Below are 22,119 nucleotides of genomic sequence, written 5' to 3'. Positions count from 1 at the left end.
ACAATTGTTAGCCCCTCTGCAGGGGCTGAGAAGTGGGTATTCATCTTTAAAGCAGAAAGTCATTTGTGGACTTGTGAGCGCACTATGCTTAAGTTAAATAGTCAAGGAAATTGTCTAGGAAACCCCATATTCTATGAATTGTGTCTCCAGGATCTGAAGTAAGGGTTGTGGATTTTATTACCTGGTGCCTATTAAACCGATCAAGAGATTTACCACATGTGAGACTTTGGGACTATACTGACCAAAGTCTGCCGAGCTGCTTTTTACTACTACTGAGGATATCATTGTCACAGCTCATCAAGGCCCCTACAAATGGAACACTAAATTTTATTCTTGCTCTACCAGCGACTAGACAGGGAAAATTAAAGTGTATTATCAGAATGGGCACCAGAGACCCAGAGATAGGTGTTTGCCCTGTTATTTTATATTTATTTGCTTAATATAATTATTCAATTGAATATATTGTGTATTTGTGTTATTTTGGGGGCATCTCCTATGACCTGGCAAGTAAACAGGGGTGATCAGGTGGTTAGAATTTTCCTTTCAAACAATTCTGGTGACCCTGCCAAGGAGTCAGGAAAGTGCAGGCCTGCTTCAAGCCCCTCATCAGGTAATCCCTAGTGTATTTATATACTCACCTGACAGGGCTGAGTTCTCTAGGATGCAGCTAGTTGGTGTCATAGGTTTCTATTTGAATAGATATATAGGTTAATAGTTCTTGATTGCTGTCTGTGGTTAGGCCTGTGCTAGCTACAAGACCTTCTCCTGACACATCCTTGGAGGTTTTAGCACAAGCTGGAGGTTAAAAGACCAAAGTGCTGGCATAGAACAGTCTGACAATCAAAATGGAATTCACAAAATCAAATGGAATTTGCAGATTGATACAGGTACAGGCAGACCAGTGCTAAACTACCACAGTAATTCCTTCCTCGTATATCTCTTTCTAATACTCTCTCTTGGGCAGGGACCAGCTTGACATCCACGGCCCCAGTTCAGCAAGATACTTGAGTGCATTCTGAAGTTTAAGCAGTTGAGTAGTCCCCTTGAGGTGAATAATATTACTAACATGCTTGAAGTTAGGCATGTGCTGAAGTGTGTTGTTGGAGTAGGGCCTGTTTCTTTAAAGATCAAAAAAAATAATTACTTTTAGCTGAATCACCATGATGTGCACACGAGCCTAACAGCATCTCTGTGTGACCAGCAGGTCATGGTGCAGTGGGATCCTCATGTTGCATTGCTATGACTGAGAAGGCAAGATGTCTGAGCAGTTCTTCTAATCTGTGGAGGCTGGATGTGCGATAGGACCAGGAGCCAGTCAACAGGAGTAGAACTGAGTGTCCCCAACACTATTCACATGATATTATTAAATGTCAGAGAGTTTAGTGTGTGTGTGTGTGTGTGTGTGCTATGAGACTACACTGGTGCACAATATTCAGCTGCAGAATATACCAAGGCAATTGGTCATCTCGGGCAATACCATCTGCATATATAACTGTCCTTGACACTGTCACTAGTATATCTGTGGTGTGCAGATTAAAAAGTATTGGGGCCAGGATAGAGCCCTGAGGAATGCCCAAGTTAAGAGTTCTTGACCCACTGATCTAGCCATTAAGGTGTATCTTAAAGGGGTGGTCCCCAGTCATTGCAGCACATAATACTATCTGGACACAGTGCCTCCTCCTCAAGGTCACACAGGCAGGGCTGGTCCGAGGCATTCGTGTGCCCCGGGCCCCGGGAGCGCTGCGCTGCCCCTGGGCGCACAGCGCCCCGAGCACCCAGCGCATGTGTGGCCCCACCCCGGGTGCCCGGCACATGCGCGGCCCCACCCCCCCCGGGGCACCAGCGCATGCACAGCCCGGCCCTGCCCCTGCCTGGTCCGGCAGCCCCGCGTGGTGTCCTCTACAATGGGGCGCCCCGGGCAGTAGCCCAGGCAGTCCATAGTTTGGGCCAGCTCTGCACACAGGAGATCTTGAGGAGAAGATGCTGTGCTCAGGCAGTGTTATGTGCTGATGTCATATCAACAAGGGTGACTCCTGTCTTCAATTTACATTGGAATCCTGTCTCACGGTGGCTGGTAAGTGACACTATTCAGGCACAGCTGTTCCTCTTCAGGCAAAACCCTGCCTGCTCCAATGGGAGGGTGTCTTCAATAATATCAGACAGACAGAGGAGCCACACCCTTTCCATGAGCTTTCTGGTGGTTCAGAGGAGAGAGATAGGGTAGTAGCTGGCTGAATCTTAGGAGGTTTCCCTGGCTTCAGTAAGGCAATCACTATTGACTGTCACCACCAGTGTGTTGGTACTTTCCTTATCTTCCTGTTCTACTCACCAGTTGTGTCCTGTTTTCCACTTAGGTTGTAAGGTCTTTGGAACAATTTTGTTTGGGTTTGTGCAGCACCTAACACAGTTCTGTGACAGAGGCTTTTAGGCACTGATTCCACACAAATAATGTGGAAGAAGAATTCAGCAAAGGGTACTAGATAGATATTTTTTATTTCCTCAAAAGTAATTAATAATTTTCTATTTATATTTCCCTTCTTTCCAGAGTCAGTGTTAATAAATTCCACAGTTTTTAAGGATTTTCATTGTTCTATAAAAACCGTCACAACATTTTCATATTTACATGCTTTCCTTTATTTTTATTTTGTTTTATTTTACTTCTAGTTTCCCATAAATAATGAAAATTGGTTCAAGACAGTAAAACTCACATTCAGTATTTGTCTAGCCAAAAACATAGAAACAACTAATAGGGCTATCTTTTAGTCATTAAAATTCCCCCAAGCCAAAAATAACTACTTGTTATCAGCACTTTGATGAATCCAACCAATTGTTAATTTATAGAGCTGTCTGGTTTTGAATGGATTTACGCATGGAAATGCTTTAAAAATGTATGTGTTACAGAAGTATTGTACATAAAATCTTTATTCGCATAGTGTTATGTCCTTTATGGTGCATGTGTACCAGACACTAGGGAAATGTATGTTTTATTGTTGTTAATTTAAGTGACACTTGATGAATTCTTAAGGACCTTTTCCTAGAATAAAATATTTATCTTTCAGTGCAAGGATAACCCCATACAAAACAAAACTCTCTGTCTATAGAACTGGACAAAGATTTTTCACATATATTATTTGGTCTAGGTAAAGCTTATAGGAGAGATTCTAGGATTTTTCTATCTCATAACATTTTAAAACATCAGCTTCCCTGTATATACTTGGATTTCATTATGTGTTAGCTAACTTGTCAAAAACACATTTTTTTCCTGGTGAAAACAAGGGGTTACAATTTTTAAAGTGCTTAAGTGAATTAGGTTCCTATCTCTCATTGGAAATCAATAACATTTAAGCCCCTTGGTCACTCTAGATGCTTTCAATAATTTTACCCAAGGCCTAGGAAGTGCCTGACATAGATGTAGACTCTGTGACTGTGCCTCATTCCTGTTCAGGAAATAAAGTGGAGGAAATGAAAGAAGGCCTCTCCCTTTCTGCTATATAGCCCAGTCTGCAGCCTCTTGACCAAGAGTCAAGTCAGGGAGAGAGTGGGCGCAGGAAGGACTATAGGATCAGACCCATAGATATTTTCCATATCCATATGCAGGATTCGAAATATTTTGCATTCTAGGGGGCTGTGCTCCCTGCTCACTACATTCACCAACCCCCCTCTCTCTGGGGGTAGGTGTCAGGCTGGGGAGGAGGGGGCAGGAGCAGGCTGGAGGCAGGGTGTCTAGCCAGGGGGAGGGTGCAGGAGCAGGCTGGGGTGTAGGGTCTTGGCAAAAGGAGTGAAGGGGCTGGGAGTGGTCAGTCTTCGATGATGGAGGGGACCCAGCCCGAGAAGCTCATCCCTGACAGCACAGCCCCCCCAGGGCATGAAGCAGGAGTCAGAGCTGAAGCAGCTCATGGCCAGAGGGGAGGACGCTGAGTCTGGCCACAGCAAGTGGATGAGAATGGACACAGAGGCGGGTGGCAGCAGCAGCATGAGGATGCAGATGATGTAATAACATCACTCTGATGTCCCACAGGAAAATATATATATATATATATATATATATATTGGAATTTTGCAAAAGTAGTTGCCTTCAGAGCATCTTAAATACATACAATTTCACAACACAACACTCATACATAGATTTTAATTTAATGAAAATCAACAGAGGGTATGTCTACACTACCCCGCTAGTTCGAACTAGCGGGGTAATGTAGGCATACCGCACTTGCAAATGAAGCCCGGGATTTGAATTTCCCGGGCTTCATTTGCATAAGCGGGGAGCCGCCATTTTTAAAACCCCGCTGGTTCGAACCCCGTGCAGCGCGGCTACACGGGGCACGAACTAGGTAGTTCGAACTAGGCTTCCTAGTTCGAACTACCGTTACTCCTCGTGAAATGAGGAGTAACGGTAGTTCGAACTAGGAAGCCTAGTTTGAACTACCTAGTTCGTGCCCCGTGTAGCCGCGCTGCATGGGGTTCGAACCAGCGGGGTTTTAAAAATGGCGGCTCCCCGCTTATGCAAATGAATCCCGGGAAATTCAAATCCCGGGCTTCATTTGCAAGTGCGGTATGCCTACATTACCCTCCTAGTTCGAACTAGGAGGGTAGTGTAGACATACCCAGAATCATAATGTAACAGGTCAATCTCTTATTTATTCCTCCTTTATCTGAACCCCCTGTTATCTCAAACAGGATCATGTCCTCCAGCTTTAATGTAGTTTTAAAAAATTGGAGGTTTCAGATAACTGAGGTTTGGATAGAGGAGTTGGCTGGCTTCTTCATGGCTGGTCCATTCAACAGTATTGAACTGTTTTAGCTAAGGCATTTATTGATAAGATTGAAAACAAACGCTCTTTAATCTTGCTGAGCTGGGCAGCCTTAGGGAAGCAAGCTAATGGTTGAACTGACCAAATAGAATTGGGTTTTAATTCAAGACCCCAGTTCATAAAGTTTTCAATGTATAAATCTTTTCCCACTGAGTCCTGCTGAGCAGGATCTTCAGAGTAGCCAAAGATTTCAGGCGTTTCCCAAGCTTTTCACATTATTACAGTTGCACTCTATTTCCAATACAGGCAGTCCCTGGGTTACGTACAAGATAAGGACTGTAGGTTTGTTCTTAAGTTGAATCTGTATGTAAGTCGGAACTGGCGTCCAGATTCAGCCGCTGCTGAAACTGACCGCCAGTTCTGACTTACATACAGATTCAACTTAAGAACCTCAAGCGTCCCCAAGTCAGCTGCTGCTGAAACTGATCAGCAGCTGATTCCAGGAAGCCCGGGGCAGAGCAACTGTGCCTCGGGCTTCCTGTAGTGCTCCTCGGCGCTACTGGACAAACCCAGCAGCACCCCAGCTGCTCTGCCGCAGGCGTCCTGATTCAGCTGCTTCTGAAACTGAGCAGCAGCGGCTGAATCAGGACGCCTGGGGCAGAGCAGCTGGGGTGCTACCGGGTTGGTCCAGTAGTGCCCAGAGTGACGCTGCGGGACCAACCGGCAGCGCCCCAGCTGCTCTGCCCCAGGGTCCACAACAAAAGTCTGGTCTGCTGGGAGGGGGCACACTAGCTGCGCCCCCCCCCCCAGCAGACCAGGGACACGGGGAGCAAAGCCACAGCGGCGACGGGGTGCCGCGCCTCTGAGGCTTTGCTCTGGCGCGGGACCCGCCGCCGCTGCGGCTTTGCTCCCGGTGTCCCTGGTCTGCTGGAGACAGTCCCCAGCAGACCAGGGGCACCGGGAGTAGCTTTTCTCGCCCCGGAGGTCGAGGTGGCGGACCACGGCCTGCGAGCTCCGGGGCAAGAAAGCCCCATTTATAAGTGCAGATCCGACATAAGTCGTATCCGAGTAAGTCGGGGACTGCCTGTAGACTAGAAATCAACCAAACTTTTGTCATATTTGAATATATGCACAATGTATTTTTATATGTATGTAGGGACAGTTAGAAATTAAATGCATATTTCACAGATAATGCTACTTATTACACTTTATTTTCTCAATGCTCTTTACATGCATTTATCAGCTGGGGCAACACTTTTGTGAGGTGGGCAGGCAACTACTATCCACATTTTACAGATAGGAAAACCGAAATGAAAAAGTTAAGTAATCTACCAGAGAAATAAATAGGATTCAAATTCAGGAAGTCCCTTACTTACAGCCCCAAGTTTAGCCACTTAGATCTATCTCTCAGTAGTTAGGCTTCAACCCATCCTAACATATCCTTCATGAAAATCCAGTAGGGTAGGGCTCTACTCAGAGGCAAACATCCTCATGGAGTTCCTTCTCAAGTCTTCCTTCAAGGGGTGCTGGCTGAAACATTCAGCCTGCAAAACCCCGTGGAACTCTGAGAGTGACACAGATTTCAGATGTCCACACAGATAAAGAGCTACTGACATGGAACCCCTGTGCCTCCCAGTTGGTTTTGATGCCCTTTGCTGCTCTAACAGGTCTCTTGACTGCACAGCCTTCAGCTCCACCTCAAAACACTTTATAGGGGAGGAATCCATTATGGAAAGGTATCAACTTTACTTTAGATTGCTCGCTGTACCTGAGGAAAGTCAAAGTGTGTCACTGCACCCACGCCCTGTTATGCACAAATGCCTGGGCACTGCAAAGAGAGGGCTCTCCACAGGGTCCCATTTTGAAATGAAATAATAATAATAATAATTAATAATAATTCAATGTTTGAGAAATATATTTTCAGTTTGAATCAAAATAAAATGAACATTTTCATTTGTTTTGATTTTTTTAATGACATCAAATACATAATTACCATCATTTGGATTGACAGTCGTGGAGGCAACACCATAGTGCATGAAAGGACAATTTAGTTCTTAGCCCAAATTTTTCTTGATTCATGCCCAGTAATTCCTCACCTCCTAGCAGACCCTTACAGAATTAGTTTCAACAGTGCCAGGTGTAATTATGCTATGGATTCAATACCTGTATTAAAGTAAAGTATTTTAAAACTAAAAGCCACTCCAAGAATCAAAGGACACAAGACCCTTGCACATCATAAATACATATAAATCATACTTTCCCTTCCAATGCCCTATTTCAGTTGCTCAGAATGCCACCACTTACCTGGTGATGTTTGCATGATACACAACCAAAAGTGTCAGGGAATAATTCTTAGAGTTAAAAATGTTAAGCCTTCCCTAGCATCTTTTCAACATGCAGCCCAGCCCTTGAAAACATTTATCTAAGTGTGTCTCAGTACAGATCAAAAATGGTAAAATCACCTGAGAAATGACTGTCTTCTGTTTATTTCTGTCTATTCTCCAGAATTAATCCTTGTGAGGTTTACAAGATGCTATTACTTTACAATGCAAACCTGTCAATGGCAGATTTAAATCTTGAAAGCAGGCAAAATAAAAGGGGGGACAACTGACAACAAATGAGGATATTTCTCGAGGTCCCTGCCCCCAAATGAGGCCCTTGAAGTTCGCACAAGACCTCAAAATGGCCATAAACTGTACTGGGTCAGATTAGAAACAATAACATAATCTTAGAATAATGAGAGCAGTGACTCAACATGTGTCCATATCTTTGAAAGCGCAATGATGAAAGGGCCTTTTCAAATAATAAGACTGTGGGTTAAAACAACATTTTCTTTTTTAAATAAATAGGTTACCAAAACAAATCTTGTCATTTGATAATACCAAAGGGATAACTTCTTATTACCCAAAAGCATAATGATTTTGAAACTAGGTTGCTAAAATGCAGATGGCTGTCAGTAAATATATTTCATTTTTATAGGGATGGGAATTTTCCTTCATAGTTGGCTCAAAACACACTGACATAGCAAAAGTTTGTACTGTTTACTTCCCCAGTGTTCTTGAGCAATAGTGATCATAAGCCAATGCACAACAAAAGTTTCCCTAAGGGGGGAGGGCCCAGGGACAGGACCCTCCCCCCCCCTTGAGTAGGATCACCTATCCTTAATCCCTAGTGCCAGGATTCCAGCATGGAATCCTGTTGGGGAGAGGGGGGGCAAACATCATAGTCTGTTACCACCTGTCCAGGCAGCAAGTTCCCAGCCACATGCCATGTATTGAGATGCACAGAGATAAATGTTTCCACAGAAAGTGGGGTTCCTGAGGACTGCACTGTACCTCCCCTTGAGCTCTCCAGGCTGCAACCTTCTCTGAACTGCTGTCTCCCGCCTGATTGGGAGGGGAGGTGGCAGCTGTTGTGTCTCCACTCAGACCCAACCAACAGAGCATCCTGTGCTCTCCACCTCATTGCATCCCTGGTCATATGTGAGAGAGGGGGTTTCTAAGATTCTGAAATAAGTTCTGAGTACATGCTTTGCCTCCCGTTGAGTAAACAGGCAAGATCTGAAGAAAAGCCTGTGGCTAAAGCACAGAGCTGGGAGGTAGGAGATCTGATTGAAATCCTGGACCCACGGAAATGGCAAAACTCTCATGTTTTTCAATAAGCCAGGATTTCTCCCCTGGCTTTCTACTCCCAGCTTTGCCATATATGTCTTGTGCACTTCCACTTAATTTCTCTGTTTCCTATATGTAAAGTGGGGCTGATAATGCTAATTTTTGCCTGCTATGCAGGCATGTTATGGTGCTCAATGCTACTTGTAGTGCATTGAGATCCTATCACAAAGGGGCTACGTCTACACTGGCCACAATTTCCGGAAAAGCCATGCAAATCAGGTAAGTCAGGATAGGGAAATCCCCGCGGATTTAAATAAACATGTCCGCCACTTTTTTTCCGGCTTGGGGAAAAGCCGGGAAAAAAGCGTCTAGACTGGCGCGATCCTCCGGAATAAAGCCCTTTTCCGGAGGATCTCTTATTCCTACTTGAACTAAGATCATTCGAATTAGTGCATCTAGACCTAAAAACTAATTCAAATTAGCGTTTTGCTAATTTGAACTGGCATGTCCACATTGAGTGGGCCCTGAACCGAAGTTAAGGCTGGCCAGAACCAGTGCCGGCAGGGCATCAGGTTAGGACTTGGAGTGTGGAGCTGCTGCCTCAGGCTAGCCGAGGGCTGTGCTTAAAGGGACCTGACCCCCACCCCGGACAGACAGTTCTCAGGGTTCCCCGCTTTCTTGTCTAACTCAATGAGGGACAGCAAAGCAGCCCTGACTTGGAGTGCCCTAAGTGCCCACACTCGGCACATCACAGCACTCGGCCATCAGCCCGGCTGCACTTGCCGCAGGCTGCCATCCGGGGGGAGGGCGTCAATAGGGGGACTGTCAGGATCCAGGAGGCCCTGCAGGAAGCTTCCACCCCAAGGAGCCCGCAGAGCCACCCGTCCTCCCCATCAGGGGTTCGTGCCCCATTCCTCCCTCACCGCCTTCCACTTGCCCTTCCCTAGCTCCCCTTCCTGATGTAAAAAATAAAGGACACGTGTGGTCAAAAATAGAAACTCTCTTTATTTAACAAAACTGGGGGGGGGAGAATTAACCTCTGGGGAGACTGGCAAAAGGAGGTGGGAGAGGGGAAGAGAGAGGGTGGGAGAGGGGAGGTGGAAACCTGGGAGGAGGGAGCTGGAAGAGGGAAGCCAGGGGAAGAAGGAGGAGGGGAAGTATAAAACTATGGTACGCCATATCTTCAGTACTATGTGCAGATGTGGTCTCCTCATCTCAAAAAAGATATTTTGGCCTTGGAAAGGGTTCAGAAAAGGGCAACTAAAATGAGTAGGGGGTTGGAACAGGTCCCATATGAAGAGCGGCTAAAGACACTGGGACTTTTCAGCTTAGAAAAGAGGAGACCGAGGGGGGATATGATAGAGGTCTATAAAATCATGAGTGGTGTGGAGAGGGTGAATAAATAAAAGATCTTCATTAGTTCCCATAATAGAAGGACTAGAGGACACCAAATGAAATGAATGGACAGCAGGTTTAAAACTAATAAGCGAAAGTTCTTCTTCACACAGCATACTGAACCTGTGGAACTCCTTGCCACAGGAGGCTGTGAAGGCTAGAACTATAACAGAGTTTAAAGAGAAGTTAGATATATTCATGGAGATTGGGTCCATGGAGTGCTATTAGCCAGGGGGTAGGAACGCTGTCCCTGTCCTCTTTTTATGGAAGAATGGAGATGGATGGCACGAGACAAATCACTTGGTCACTGTCTTCGGTCCATCACCTCCGGGGTACCTGGTTTTGGCCACTGTCGGCAGACAGGCTACTGGGCTAGATGGACGTTTGGTCTGACCCAGTACGGCCATTCTTATGTTCTTATGTTCTAAGCTCAGGGCTCAGAGTTGGGGGTCTCACTGGACCAACTTGATTTTCATGCAAACCTGCTCCTGGGTTCGCATGTGGCCTTTGGTGGCCAGGCTGGCAGCTATCCTGCCCTAGATGGCTGCATTCCTGTGCCTAGTGTGGAGGTTGTGGACGTTGGAGGCCTCCCCCCAAACCTCGATGAGGTCCACGTTCTCCACACTAGACCAGGCGGGTGCCCACCTCTTGCGGCCCTGGGCAGGCTCCTGGGAGCCACCAGCCTGGTCCTGAGAAGAGGCGGAGGGCTGGGTGGCAGCAGGTGGCTGGCTCATGCCGTGCAGGGTCTGCTGGCTGGGTGCTGGCAGGCTTGCAACTGGCATGAGCACTATAGCCAGACCATGCCCTTTAAGGGCTCTGGGGCTGGGAGGGGGGCAGAAAAGTTTCCCTGGTTTGGCCCAGAGTGGACACCAAGGCAACCTGGGAAGGGCTAGCCTCCAACTAGTTCAAATTAAGTGGCTACACAGCCCTTAATTCGAACTACTTAATTCAAACTAGGCGTTACTCCTTGTAGAATGAGGTTTATCTAGTTCGAATTAAGTGCTCTGCTAGTTTGATTTAAGTTCGAACTAGCCGTTTGCATGTATAGACACTATGAAAGTTAATTCGAACTAACGGCTGTTAGTTCAAATTAACTTTGTAGTGTAGACATACCCCAAGGTACTAAACATTCCAAATGTAGTTTACACTCCATGTATATATTCACTTGTCTTTTCTTGGAATGTCAAGATTTATTGTCTCTCATGGAAAATATGGCTCTGGCCAGTTTCTGCCTTTCTGGTTAATAAATCACAATATTTACCCTCAACAGAAGTCAATTTCTACTTGCTGTCTTGCTGTGGTTGCTTGGTATTTCCAGTTTCAATTGCAGTTTTGTTGTGAAGTTGTGATACACCTCATTTACTTTGTGCAGTCCATATAAAAGAAAGGGATTTACCAATGACTGTGACTTCAAGAATAGCTTTGCACAATTATACTCATAGATTCTAAGGCCAGAAGGGACCATTGTGGCCATCTAGACTGATCTCCTATATTGTTTAGGTCAGAGAATTTCCCTCAACATATTTCCCCAGCCTATATTTTAGAAAAACATACAATCTTGATTTAAAGTCAGTGATGAAGAATCCACAGCACAGTGGGCTGGCAGGGTGCTGGGAAACAGTTTTCCACCACATTATATTGGCAAAGACCCTAGAGGGTTTTCCCTTTCTGCTGCAGCATTGGGCACAGGTGACTTACTGTTATGAACTGTAACTTGAAATCGTTCATGACGTGAAAAACTTAAAAAACAACAAATAGTCCTGCAGCCACTCAGAGACTATCAAAACATGTAGAGGGTATCATAAACTTCTGTGGGCACAACCCACTTCTTCGGATGAATGGAGTTTGAGGACTTCAGTAACTCAGCTAGAGGTTATAGATCAGGGGTCGGCAACCCACAGCACGCATGCTACAAGTGGCACATAAGCTGATTTTCTTTGGCACACGAGGCGAGAGCTCAGTCCCACCTCTCCTCCCCCGGCAGCCTGTGCCACTGTTTCTTTAATGTGTGCACCTATGTGATGATGCACAAAAAAATCTAAGCCCGCCCACCTCCGCAGCAGCACTCACTTTCCTCCTGCTCCTGGAACTTGAGTGTAGTGGCTGCTCCTGCTGCCGGGGGCAGGGACGGGGAAGAGGAGAGGGATGGCCCGGGGCTGCGATGGGGAGGGAGGGTGGGTGGGTTGAGAACCGGATTGGGGAGGGGTTTTGAAGTCACAGGCTGCTTGGGTACCCCAGCGGGGCTGTTGAAGCTGCGGGCGGCCTAGGGACCAGGGAGGGGGAGTGTTGAAATCACAGGCAGCCTGGGGACTGGAGAGGGGAGTGTTGAAGCTGCGGGAGGCCTGGGAACTGGAAGGGGGCGGGTATTGCAGCCGCAAGTGGCCAATGGTATGTTGGGAGCCAGCTTCTGCTGGGGCTGAGAGCTATTCAGGCCTAGAACGCGTAGCAGCTGGGTGAGCTTCTGCTGAGGCCTAGGCCACATTGTGGGGCGGACAGCATTTCAGGCCTAGAATATGTGGCAGACAGGCTGGTTACTGCTGCAACATGTTGAAGCCATGGGCAGGTGGGTTGGGTACCAGAGCAGGAGTATTGCAGCCATGGGTGGGTTGGGAATCGGAGGGGGACTGTTGTAGCCATGGGCAGGTTGGGGACCGGAGGTGGAGTGTTAAAGATGCAGTGGGCGGGTCACTGCCTCTGGGGGTTGGAGCAGGCAGGTGGGTTGCTGCCATTGGGGGCTGAAGCCAGGGGTTGGATATGTATTGCTTATCCTAAAAAAACTATTGCTCAATGCGCAATGTAGACATAGCCTATGAGTCTACTCTCACTGCTTGAAAAGCATGCTTATTTCCACTCTGAATTTGTCTAGCTTCAACTTGCAGCTGGATTATATTACATTGTTCTCTGCTTGTTTGAAATTATATTTGTTCCCCAAGTAGGCATTTACAGACTACAACCACCAGCTAACCTTCTCTTTGTTAAGTTAAATAGATTGAGCTCCTTGGGTTTATCACCGTAAGACATATTTTCTAATCCTTTAATCATTCTTGTGACTCTTCTCTGAACCCTCTCCAATTTGCACTTTAACTCCTGGATCCTTCCTCTATGGTGTGTCTATTGGGGCTGCACGAATGCCTCCTGCGGGCACTGACTATTGAGTGCCCAAAGATATAAAAGGGTTTGTCTACACTGCACTGGTATTTTGGGATACCAGAGGTATCCCAAAATAGCTACCTTGCATTTTTTTGAATGCGTCCGCTATTGCAAAATATAATGGACACACTATTTTGGCATCCCAGTAAACCTCGTTGCACAGGGATAAGGGATGTCTCAAAATGGTATTTTATTTCAAAATTTGGCACTGTGTAGACAACCAAATTTGAAATAGCTCGATTCTTTTTCAAAATAGGCTAAGGGTGCAGTGTAGATGCACCCTAAAGGACATGCCCTTCCTTAAGCCCTCATTTTCTCCTTTTTCACAACTCCTGACACAGGAACCTCCATGGTCATTGGGGTTTTGTGCTTCAGTGTAATATAATTCTTTTCAGCTCAGCGCATCTAATGCACTCAGAGCCCTTATAGCTCAGCTCAATCCAGTGCATTGCCTGGACTTTTAAAAGCCCTTAAAAACTGTACCTTCTGTTCTTCCATTGTCTTCCTGTCATATGTGCACATTAGATGCCTTGGGGAGACATTAAATAAACCAGTGCTCAGTTTGCTGGGTATTTACCTCAGAACAGAACGATCCCATAGGAGAAGTTATAAAAAGCTAAGCCAGGGGCTTCAAAAGATAATGTAGTACTCTCTTCTGCAAAGGTCTCAGAATGGTGGTCCTCAATACCCAGATCTCACATCTCTGCTACCTGTAGAGACAGGTGGACTTACCCCTCTTTTACATAACCTGAGTGTTTGGTGCTCTGAGGTGATATTCAGGCAGCCACACATTTCCAGAAAATTTTAGAAGGTCACGAGTGGAAATAAAAATAGGCCCCAAACAAAAATATTCTAATTGAATTTACTGCATTAGGATTTTATCAAATTTAATTGAACTTCTGATTACATTGAGCCTGTTTTAATCACCAGTTCAGCTCTATGATTCTATCCACACACAAAAAAAAAATCCTAAGGAATATCATTCTCCTTAAATCTCTCATCAAGAGCATTGACTCCTGTCTTAATAAACTTTTGTTAAGAACACAAGTTTTCAAGATCTCAAAGGCTCTCATCTCCGGTGTACCTTGAACTAATTAGTAATTTAGCAGGAGTAGAGGGAAAAAAGTTCACTTCAGGCGCTTTGGTAGACAGAGACAAAGAACAAAGTTTCTTCACATGTATTAACACATTAAATAATAGAATTAATGACCTGAAGCTAAGTCAGTACCCAGGATGATTTTATGCAGACAGTGTTTAATTTGAAAACATTTATACATTGAAAATATTTAATTAAGCTAACAAGGATCCAAGGTAATGTGGCTTTTCTGAAAGGAAAACAATATTCACAGATGAATATTTGTAAAGCGTGCATTACAGTCAGCCACATGCTAAATCACCACTGGGAATAAAGGGGGGGTTGTACATTTGTTTCCTTTGGGAATTTTGAGGAAACCTTCCCCTACAAGTTTTCCTTTTTTAAATACACACACACTATTCCTTTTCCTTTTTCTTAGGAAGTGCAGAATATAAATTACACTGGCTGTGAGGGATGTCAAGTTTTCCTTAATGATAAACCTGCAAATAGCCTCAAGTAGATCCTGTGTGGGCCAGATCACTAGGTGGTGTAAATCAACATAATTCTAATGAGATTTAATAAACCAATGCTGATTTGTAGCAGTTAGGGATCGGGCCCTTTAATTCTCCCTGCCCCATATTATATCTTCAATTCTTCTCATAAAATTGTGGGGAAAAGGGAATCAACATTTCATTCTGGGCCATTTTACATCCCCTCTCCTTTGTTGGCATGAGTTAAGGTTTTGTCTACACTTGCACCCTAGTTTGAACTAGGGATGCAAATGCAGGCATTTGAAATAGTCAATGAAGCAGGGATTTAAATATCCCACGCTCCATTAGCATGATATCGCTGGCGCGCTAGTTTGAATCACAGCTGACTCGAACCAGGAAGTGCGCACCGGGACGCGTTAGTTCGAACCAAACTCCTTGGTTTGAACTAACATTACTCCTCAAAAAATGAGGGTTCGGAAAAGGCGGACGCTTGCCTGGTCCAGTGCAAAGATCAGGGACCTAATTCAGGTTTGGGGGGATGCCTCCAACATCCATGATCTCCGCACTAAATGAAGGAACGCAACCGTCTACAGGCAGATGGCTGCCAGCCTGGCCACCAAAGGCCACATGCAAACCCAGGAGCAGGTTCGCATGAAAATAAATGAGCTGCAGCAGGAGTATGCCAAGGCCACAGAGGGCAGCTCTCAACCAGGAGCAGACCCAGACCCCTACCCCTATTTTGATGCCATGGACCGCATCCTGGGAGGCAGGATGGTCCGTGCCCCCCAGTTGATCATCAATCCTGAGGCAGACAGTTGGGCCGGCGAAACCCCCAACCCTGAGCTCTGAGCTTCTCCTCCCCCTTCCTCCCCTTGCCGCCCCCTGCCAGCTCCCTCCTCCCAGGTTTCCCCCTCCCCCTCCCACCTTCTTTCCCCAGTCTTGCCTCAGTTTCACTCCCCTACCCCATCCCAGTTTTGTTCAATAAATAGGCTTTGTTGTAATGAACACATGTCTTTTATTGTACAGCAGGAAGGGGGGTTTGGGAGGGGTAAGCGGAAGGACATGAGGGAGGAATGAGACACAAGCCCCCAGTGGGGCACACCAGGGAGACTGTTACTGCCTGCAGAATATGCTGCCAGGCTTGCAGCAACACATTCAGGAGAAGCACCAGAGTGCCCAGGGCTGACTCCAGCTCCATGCTGCAGAGTACTGTGGTGTCCTGAGTGAAGGCAATCCAAGCACGCAGAGAAAAAAATGCTTTGCTATCCCTCAGCGAGGTAGGCAAGCAACCAGAAATGGTCCCTTTAAGCACAGGTCTCAGGTAGCCTCAGGCAGCAGCCACACAAGGTAACTCCTGACTTGATGCCCTGCCAGAACTGGTTCCAGATGGCCTTAAATGCGATTCAGCATTCACTCAGTGTGGACGCGCTATTTCGAAATTGCAAAATGCTATTTCAAAATGCATTTTGTGTCTAAACGCGTTATTTCAAAATAACTATTTCTAAATAAGATATTTCAAAATAACGCTGTAGTGTAGACATATCCTAAGAGAATAAAATAATTCAGTACCCATCCATAACACAGAATCATAAAACAGACATTGCCTTCTTAGAGAAGACTACTGGTCTATCTAGGCTGATTTTCCCACTTCTAGTGAAGTAGCAGATTAGTTCACTTAGGGTATGTCTACACTGCAGAGTTTTTCTGGAAAAACTACACTTATATGCACACTGCAATTGCGTTCTTTCAACAGAAAGTCGAAAGAATGCAGGGTTTTTTCTGACAGCGGTAAACCTCTTTCTACGAGGAAGAAGCCATTTTCTGAAAGAGCTCTTTTGGAAAAAGGCATGTGGGGACAGGGAAGAATATTTTTTTCCGAAAGAAGAGACCTCCAGGAAAAAGCACAGGTGATCTAGTAGCCACTCCGTCCACAGTAAACACAACTTAAATGCAAGAGAGCGTCCAATCAATGTGGACACTATCTTTCAAAAAAGCAGATCGCTTTTTCGATGTGCTTTTGCTGTGTGGACACGCTCTTTCGAAAAGTTCTTCTGGAAGATCTCTTCCAGAAAAGCTTCTTCTGAAAGAAGCTCTCAGTATAGACGTAGCCTTAGAGGAAACAGGGCTGTTGCAAGAAATATATAACATGTCAGTAAGTTTATCTTTTATTTTTATATATTACATATACAGATGATAGATTAAAACTCAGAAATCAGTATCAACCGGTCACCATCACCTGCAATATGTTGTCAACAACAATGGAAAAAATAATCAAAGGATCAAAACCTGTAGAATATTTTTCATGTGTGATTAGTTTCCAGATGCCACAAAAAGGCCTCTCAAAAGTATTAAATTGATCCAATCATCCTTTAGTTTTGAAAATTAATTTTACAAACAAGGCACTTTACATCATGAACTCTTTCCTGCAAAATCATCCAAAATCAAAGAGTTATTCTCTGAGCTGATAAAAAATGCCAAATGTGATTGTTTATAACCAGCCCAAGACAATTCACTCCTCCCTTTGTTAGCTGGAATAAAGTGTATTAATCTCAGTATCCCTTTACTTTATAACCTCCTTAATTGTAAGGATGCCAATCATTACCCTGTAGCTGCCTTGTAAAGTTTTCCAGATCCATTTTTATATAGAATGAAGGCATCTAAAGGAAGGAATTAGTATCATTACAGTTCAGATTATCCTCCCTTATATTTGAGCCGGTCTTCTTTTAGTATGACATTTTAAGGAGGGGGTGAGGAGCCATTTCTTTTGTTGTTTTTTGTCAAAGGCCACTGACCCATGGAAAAAGCAGTTAGGGATCACACACAAATGAAAAATAAAAATAAAAAAGTCACTCAAATCAGGGCTGGATTAACTCTTCTGGGGCTCCGGGGCAATTCGTTTTTGTAGAACCCTGTAGGTTCTGAAGTAGGGCCAAAAATTAGGGGTTCATAGTTAGAAGGGGATGTGGTTGTTGGGGTGGGAGGTGTAGAGTTGGATGGGAGTTAAGATGCTAGAGCAGGCTCAAAGCTGGGGCTTAAGATTGGGGTGCAGGATCTAGGAGGAAGTTAGGGATTTAGGTGCAGGAAGGGACTCAGGGCCAGAACGGGAAGTTGTGGTTGCAGGGTCTGGGAGGGAGTTAGGGACTCAGGGTTCCGGAGGAAGCTCAGGGCTGGGGCAGCCCTTGAGTGTGAGACACATACATGGGGCAACTCACCTTTGGCGGGGAAGGGCCAGGTGGCTCACTGTGGCACATGTTGTCCCTTGCTTGCCTGTAGGAACCATCCCCTGCAGCTCCCATTGGCTAGGATTCTTGGCTGGATGGGCTATAGGATGTGGGTCAGAGGGAAGGATGGTTCAGGAGGAGCTGGGGATGCAGGGTTTGGGTGGAAGGGAATGCAGGAAGGGGGGTGTCAGTGGAAGTGTGTGTGGGGGAGGTTGCATTTTGGTACTAGATAAGTGTGGACGGTTTCTATAAAAAGCTATTATCAAGCAAATAGGTCACCGGTAGCAGATCTCGTAGTCAAGGGAAGGCAATGCCTTCCCAAACTGCCTTTCCTGTGACTTACTAATAATCTGAAACTAATAAAGTTATCAAAAATTTAGAATTATTTTCACATTGCTTCACCCTCTTTCAGCACATTAATTCTTTTTGAAAAATTGCACCAATATACATAAACGAAGTACTTATCGTGGACTCAGACCATTCTCCCATCATGGGCAAATAGCATTGAGATTCTGCATAGACTCTTTTGACTTGGGTTTGAATCCAAATGACAGAGAATTGTTAGAGCTTCAGCAAGGCAGGAGGCAGTTAAAATCCTACTTCATCCCAGTAGAGCTATCTGTTGCAAAGACAATGTAATCAATAATTTAAATACTGAAATATTACAAAGCTAATACTTTCCCACTGACTCTTTAATATGGATTGTTGGACACAAAGGCAGCCGTTAGAAATTCTAGAAACCACCAAGTGATAAAGAGCAGGTCATAATATTTGGTTGCTAAATAGTTAGGGTTGCAATTTTGGTTCGATGTAGTCCTAGAGGTTTTATCACATGACACAATCTTTAATGAAAAAAATTAATCTTTAATTCCTGGAGACTACTGGACAATCTTGGGGGGCTGATAACCCTAGATGTCTCTCTTCATAGACTCAGAGCCTTTAAGGCCAGAACAGGTCATCATGATCCTCTAGTCTGTTCTCCTGCACACTACAGAGCACAGAACCTTACCCACTCCTGTAATGGACGTGTAGCCTCTGACAGAGTTCCTGAAGTCCTCAGATCATATCTTAAAGACTTCAAGTTACAGAGAATTCACCATTTACTCTAGTTCAAACCAGCAAGTGACTCAGGCCTCATGCTACAGAGAGGAAGACAAAGAGAGAAATAAACAGGATCTCAGCCAATCTTATCTGGTAGGAAATTCCTTCCCAATCCCAAACATGGTGAATAGTTTGACTCCATACATGTTTGACCCCAATATTTCACCTGGAAATATTTCTCTGTAATAACTCTGAGTTCCCTACATCTAGTGTCCCATCTCTGGTCTTTGGAGAGATTTGCAGAAAGCTGTCACAGATGGGCCATATGCCATTGTAGGCAATCTCATCATACCATCGCCTCCATAACATTGTCACACTCAATCTTGAGACACATTAGGTTTTTTGTTCCCATTAGTTCCCTTGAAAGGCTGTTCCAGAACTGTATGCAATTTGTATCCTAAATTTATTAGTGGCCCTTTATGTTCTTGTCCCAAAACTGTATGTGTTAAAGGCTGAGATAGTTGTAACTTGCACAGGAGACACATATGTGGCTCTGCCAATAGGCCTGGTCTGCAGTATCATGCTGCTAGAAGGCCTGGACCTAGAAATGAGTGAGTGGAGAGAAGGTGCATGTCATTTAATTGTATAAAGAAATCATATACTGGCCTATTTTAAGCAGAAAATCCAAATGATTCTCTCAGGCACTAAATTAACCCAGTGGGGATTTTGGAGTGTTCCATGCAAGAGATTTCTTTATTCATGAAGATAATTGGATATTGGAGAAACCATCGTGTATCGTATCGTGATTTGTAAATGACAGCTCATATGAAAAGGATTATCAGGGCTGTTTGTGTATCTCTAACAAGGCAATTACCCAGTTACTTAGCTGCAGCAATGCCCTTAAACCCAGATTTAGGACAGACTCAAGATTCTAAACCAACAGAAGTTTGACTTGTCAAGCAGGAAGGATGCTGGCTGCATTATTCGAAAAGCCTTTCCTGTCACTCAGAATGACACTGGCCAGCTAAAGGGAGAAGGGAGTGATAATATCAGGAGAGAAGTATTGAGTGGAGGGATAAAAGAACTGTCCACCTTTAAGAAGGAAATACGAAAATTAGCCTTGAGTTATGGGCCTCTGGGAATTAAAGGGGGTGTGAATTTTACATCTGCTGAATTTTTCAGGCACTCTCTCCTTTCTGGTGGCAAAAATACATAATTCAAAGACAAAAAAAATCTGCTGTTGTAAAAAAGTTTGCAAGTTACGGGTAATTGCATTAGCACACTGAAAAAAGGGAAAGTATGCAAGAAATCCTGATTGGCATTTCTCTGTTTAAAAGGAATTATTTTCCAATACCTGAGCATGCCCAGAGGAGCTAGTCTCTGAGCAGCTGTGAAACAGAACCTTTTTACTTCAGGGTTAGTGCAGGGAGCTCATTAGCACAGCCTCAACCCTCAGCTAAACAGCCTTGTTTGCATATTGAAGCAATAGAATGTGAAGGTGTTAAAAAAGAAGAATTGCAGCCGCTACTCCTGACTGACATGTCTATCTGGGCTCTTGTGTTTACAAGAGAATAACGAAGCTGCCCCAAAGCCCCTACTGGGCCTGATTATTATGCAGAGGCTTCTTAGATTATGTATAATTGATATCCATTTTCCCTCCAGCTAACCAATGGCAGCTCTCAGGAGTAATGCTAATTCTCCTGCATCTTACCAACCAAGCAAACACTGGAAATTGCTATCTTTTTCCATGCTTAATAATTTTTAAAGACCAAAAATTGACATTTACAGTTTTCAGCAGCACAAATGACTGTACTCTTGGTGTGGATTTACTGCTTAATAACAATCACAAAATCAAAAACAGTAGAAAGACATTCAGGGCTGGAGTTAGCATAGTAATATGTTTATTTATAGTTATATACACTACATATATACACAGCATAGCATGTGTGTAGTTCTCATGTTTTCATGGCTTAGAAATATAGAAGCAACAACAGCGATACGTAATTTACACTTACTTGCTACTATTTTTTTAAAAGCTCTTCAAAGTGAATTATGCAGGCAAAGTCATTCATTCTACTGTACTGATCGTTCCCATTTTAATACTTGTCAATATACCTGTAAAGTTATGATTTAGGTTTTGTAGCTAAACCACACACAGGTGTTAAAAATAAAATGAGAAGTGCAGTGAATAGAATTATTTTAAGATTCAAAATTGTCCACTGCTTATTCAAACAAAATTCCCACTGAAGTTTTTCTTGAGTACAGAGCAGCCAAATGTGACTCTTACCCTGGTCTACACTAGGGAAACATTCAAATTAAGATTTGCATATCTTAAGTCGAAATATCTTAACTCGAATTTTGGTACCATCCACACTGCAGGAGGTCAACAGGAGCACACTCTATCTTCGACTTCCCTTACTCCTTATAGAGGCAGGACTACTTGCACCGATGTAGTTCGAATTAGTGTGTCTTCACTACACTCACTCATTCAAACCACGGAAAATCGACTGCAGCTGCTTCGATCTTATCTGTAGTGTCAACATGAACTTGGATTACTAATCAATTCTGATACCACGGTTGGTTGTGCTGTCGTTGTTGTTTAGATAATTTTCTAATTAAGATGTTCTTGAAAGTGAAATACTAACGTCTTGAATCAGGAATAAGGTAAGTGGGCAAGGTTTGTGTAAGCCTGGTAATGTATTTCAATATTAGCCTTCACTATTTGGCTCTTCTTAAGCACTGTCACGCTATGTTTTTACTCCAAAATTTGATTAACATAACTTATGTCTGTTTACAGCCACTGAATGTCACTCAGCACAAGCACAGCTTGCATCGGGGATGTGTGTTCTCACCAAAAGTGGCTGCATGGATAGAAGATATGATGCACCCTGAGCAGATATCCTAACATGTGCTATGCTGCTATATGGTCCAATACCTTGTGGGATACTATTGCAGTTTTTTGTGGGATACTAGAAATTCGCTCGGAAATTTCTGGGAATTAGGCTCAAGTTCCCATAATGTCATCTTCTCTCTCCCACATTGTGTATTCCATCCCGCAATTCTCTTGACATTTTTTAAATCTCCACAGTCCCAGGCACTGCTTTTTGCTTTCTGCCATCTCTCTGACACATACATGGACCATGCTCAGCTCAGCCCAATCACACATACACATTCAGGTATTTTAAAACATATACAAATGTTTGCTGATCCTCTAGTTATGCACGTTGTGGAGGTATAAGTCATTGTTCATTTCCTAGAGGGCGGAGGAACTCAGCACCAGGATTTGTACAGCCCCTGTAAAGGGATCAGCAACCATGACGTTTTCCATGGAATGGAAAGGCTGAGTTCCTTAGTCATTTAAATACATTCTTATCATTCTAATAT

At 44.3% G+C, this 22,119-nt stretch overlaps 1 long non-coding RNA gene across 2 annotated transcripts in view; it reads right to left on the bottom strand.

The window, feature by feature from the left end:
* Positions 1-15,440: 15,440 nt before the first annotated feature.
* The window catches only part of LOC102450663 (uncharacterized), a 191,797-nt gene continuing 185,118 nt past the window's right edge, over positions 15,441-22,119 (bottom strand). The window contains exons 9-10 of one of the 2 annotated variants that reach the window (XR_012902106.2): positions 18,704-18,833; positions 15,441-18,313 (exon numbers count right to left, since the gene is read on the bottom strand). This is a non-coding gene — a long non-coding RNA (uncharacterized LOC102450663). Of the gene's footprint in view, positions 18,834-22,119 lie in introns of both variants that reach the window. The other variant, XR_012902105.2, reaches the window with a different exon arrangement.

Source organism: Pelodiscus sinensis, chromosome 2 (assembly GCF_052426305.1).
Source record: "Pelodiscus sinensis isolate ZL-2025 chromosome 2, ASM5242630v1, whole genome shotgun sequence".
In the NCBI taxonomy this organism is placed as follows: domain Eukaryota; kingdom Metazoa; phylum Chordata; order Testudines; family Trionychidae; genus Pelodiscus; species Pelodiscus sinensis.
The sequence above is the reverse complement of the archived record's forward strand: the minus strand, read 5'-3'. Positions and strand labels throughout refer to the sequence as shown.